The sequence below is a fragment of the Limulus polyphemus genome, unplaced genomic scaffold (genome assembly GCF_000517525.1).
Source record: "Limulus polyphemus unplaced genomic scaffold, Limulus_polyphemus-2.1.2 Scaffold9376, whole genome shotgun sequence".
NCBI lineage: Eukaryota > Metazoa > Arthropoda > Merostomata > Xiphosura > Limulidae > Limulus > Limulus polyphemus.
Genome location: NW_013674986.1, coordinates 7,489 through 11,570, shown reverse-complemented (window position 1 = coordinate 11,570; position 4,082 = coordinate 7,489).

Below are 4,082 nucleotides of genomic sequence, written 5' to 3'. Positions count from 1 at the left end.
GCCTTATCGAATAGAATATTGTAAATAGTTAGGTGAAGCCTTATCGAATAGAATATTGTAAATAGTTAGGTGAAGCCTTGTCGAATACTGGTAAACTTTCTTTTCTAATGTGAAGCTTTGTTCGGCAAAAAAATTGAAGTATATTTTAATTTTTTTTTGTAAGCTGTATTTTTAAGGTTGTAATTTATTTGTGAGTTAGAAGGAGCTGTGGGTCGTCGATAATGTAATGTGACATTCAGTTCAAGTTAGTCTCAGAAATATCTAAAACATAGTTGTATTATAAATATGTGACATTCCGTGGAATGTCAGGTGAGTTGAGATAAAATAGAGTTATTGCACTATTTTGTACAAGTAAGTTGACTTATAGAGTGTAAACGCAGGCCTAAACAACTTACGACAGTGTTAAAGTGGTTAATACTTGTAGAAACGTTTAAAAAGGTGGAAATATACCGATTTCATTTCATTAAATGGACTGGACCATGAATTATTTTCGGCCTGATAATTTAAAAAAACACGCAAAGAATATATAAAGAACAATGTTACATCAAATCTATTAGTGACATCTAAAAAATAACATGGAGCTTGCAGAAGCTACAAGGTCATTCATCATTAAAATTGATATTTGTTTGTTTGTGCACCTGAAAAATAAATTATGCGCACACAATGGACTAAATGCTCATGTCAGAAACTGATATGGTTCAGCCATAGCCAACCACAATTTTGAGCTGTGAACCAGTAGAAAGGCAACAGTTCAGCTGAACCTGCAACATGGAGAGGCTACTCTTAACAAATAGGGGATTGACTGTCACTCTTATGAGACTCCCACATCTGAAAGTGAAAAGCGTGTTTGGTTACATTACGTCTCGAACTCAAGACCCTAGGATTCTTAGATCAGTATGCTAACCATTCAGTTATACTCTGCCATTTGTATTTGCATTTATAGGTTTGTCAAATTAAAGTTTCATCTTACCTACTCAAGAGTTTTTTTCATTGTTTGCAAATTTTGTTTGTTCTAAATTACTCTCCAAATGTGTAGAATTAATTAAATATTTTATAAATACACTTTGTTACTGAAATAGTGGACTTCTATCAAAATTGAACCCTGAGGTTCCGTTGCCAGTTAAACAACCGCGTTTCAGATCTTTCCCTATTTCCTTATCTTGCATATAAATAAACATCTTTGAGATTTCTGCATAGTTATAAATAGATGAAGCATATGCTTAAACCTGTTAAAAGGTATAGAGCCAAAGTTTATTTTCCACCAGCCGCAAACTTTTCACACTTTAAGTGACTAAATAATTTTACTTCTCAATTATTCTCAACGAATATGTTCGCCCATTCAACTTTGAGGGTGTTATAACGCGACACTCAATCCCACTATTGATTTGTAAAGAGTAGCCCAAGAGTTGGTGAGGGGTTGTTGTCGACTATCTGCCTTCCCTCTAATCCATTACTCCTAATTTAGAAACAGCTAGTGCAAGATAGCCCACAAGTGATTTTGTGCAAACTTTAACAAAAATACAACAAAAAACTTATATATTCACTTTGTTATGAACACTTAAAAATAGTTTGTGTGTGGTTTTACGGTATGTAGCAATGATGAAAATATTTATCACAGTACATGTAACTCCAAATTAAGGTCTTTGTGATTATTATCAATGTAGATAAGTATCAAACGAAGCAAACGCAACAATATATTTTATGATATTTTATCTTTCAGTGAAATGTATTAGGATATTAATCCACACAAGAAGTATGGTTAGAAGTCCATAATGATAGACACCAGCACGCTATTACATATAATATTTTTTGTCCTTTTATCCCCAGACGATTGTAAAGAGTTAGATTTAATTAATTTTACTCTTATAAAATGTGTGAAACAATATCGATCCAATTCCTACAAGTTAAACACTTCTTGATGCCTCAATTTTCATGCTTTTACTAACATGTCTGGAAAAGGTTCTTATTCACAAAAAGGATCTTGCTAACTTTGTTCACAATATCACTGAGGCCTGATGTTACTTGATGACCCTCCTTCAGCTTTATATCAATCAAAGATCGTCAAAGCTAACCATCCTGATCATTTTGACTATCTAACTGATCCATAGGACTACAGTTAGAAACAATATAAGAAACATTGCCAAATCAAGATAATCAGAAATGCTACTAAAATGAAAGCATACAAATACATGTGTGTATATAGAGATTAAATGAATTATCGATCTGTTTTAAATGGTCTTAGTCACACTCTGATGGTTCCAACGAAAATTAGATAAATTCATGAAATTATATTATTTAGGCTCTAAGCTAGACTAACTGTAAATTTCCTGCAGGTTCATTTAAAATGTTTACATAAGATAAACTACTAAGTATATATAAGATAATTATATAATATTAAATAGACCATAAAGTGACAAACCAGTATAATAAATTATCCCTTGATACTGTTTCATTACAAGTTTTCAAGAAAGTCGTTGTCGTGGTTTGTATCCTATAAGATAACTTAAGTATAATTAGTAATTAATTACATACTAATTACTAACTGGTTCCTTTTGTATGGAGAATAAAAAGTTTGGACAATTTTGAAAAAGTAGACAAAACTTTTATTGTACAAATAAAACCTAAAAATACATATACGAATGTTGTAATTGTCTTTTCTATAAGAGAGCGTTCAGCTCCATGGCCTTTCTTTTATTAAGTTTGATTTCTGAGGAACCAAACATGTTGGTCGCCAAAAAGCAAGTCCTTCTCGTCGATCGTCTAGTAGAAAACTTAATAAAAAAAGTGCAATCGAATATAGCAGGTAAAGTCACTTCCTTTGTTCAGTGGAAAACTTCACGTCGTGACCTTTGTTTCCTGACAGCATTTGTCAACTATTACTTGCAGTCAATATCATAATCGGCCAGTGAAGGATATTTCAGGGCTAATCCATCTAATCCAGATGCACCAAACTGCACCAAACCAATTGCGGAAAGAGAAGATGTCACCTGATAAATAGAACAAAGAAAGGAAACAGCTAGAACAATGTTAACAACTTTCTAGACTACGTGTTACCGCTATGACAGCGTGTAGACTAGGTAACCCAAATAACAATTTAAAAACTTCTATATCACTACAGAAGGTAGAAACTCGTGATATTCCCACATATCACACTTCTTCCCTTCCATTTCTCAGACATGTCCTCAAGTCGATAATTAGAAAAAACCTTAATATCAGTCTTTAGCTCATGACATGCTCCATGGCAGTTCTTGGTAAAGAAGAGCAAATACCAGATACAATATACGGGAATACTGAAAAAAAAACGCCTGTAGGTGTGCATTTCAGAGGTTCTAGAGGTTATGCAAATGCAATATGCGAACTGTACAATGGACACAAGTATTTTTATTTTTTACATATAACGTACTTGATAATAGTAATTTCATTATAATACGTTTATAGAAAAGTGGTTTCATTCAATTTTGAATTTAACTCAGTAAAATCGCATGACATGCGCAGAAAGGGGTTTAAAGGTTCATCGATTTCAAAGAGTTAAACAGCTCACCTCGTAATATCCAAGTTATCTGATGAAGCTACACTCTCTAGTGATGGTGGTGCCATCTAGGAGCCGTTAAAACTCATTATATTTCAGGCTTCATGAAATGAATAATCACTGGCAAGATTCAGATGAACTAAGACTTTTAACCTTAAAGTATATTTATGAAGATTAAAAATAGTGCTGTTACTACTGTAGTTCAGTCGACTTAGGAAAAAGGTGGACTCTCTTCGTAACCACAGGTCCGGCATGTCTTTCACGAAGACTGATGTAAAATCCACTGTGCACTGGGTGATATGACCTATAGAGATCTCGCCACCCAGCTAGATTCTTGGAGTGATTATCTCAAAATGTCAGGATATTTTATATCAGAAAATCTACCTGATCATCCTAGCTTTGAAGAACGAGTAGTAGTCACAACATGTAACCCATTTAATAAATTCTATCAAACTTTCCTACCTGATAGCTCAGAGAGCAGGGAATTCCATTCCTTACACTCATCAGTTGCCCAAGCTAATGATTGTTTTAGCTTTGATGATCAATCCCACCC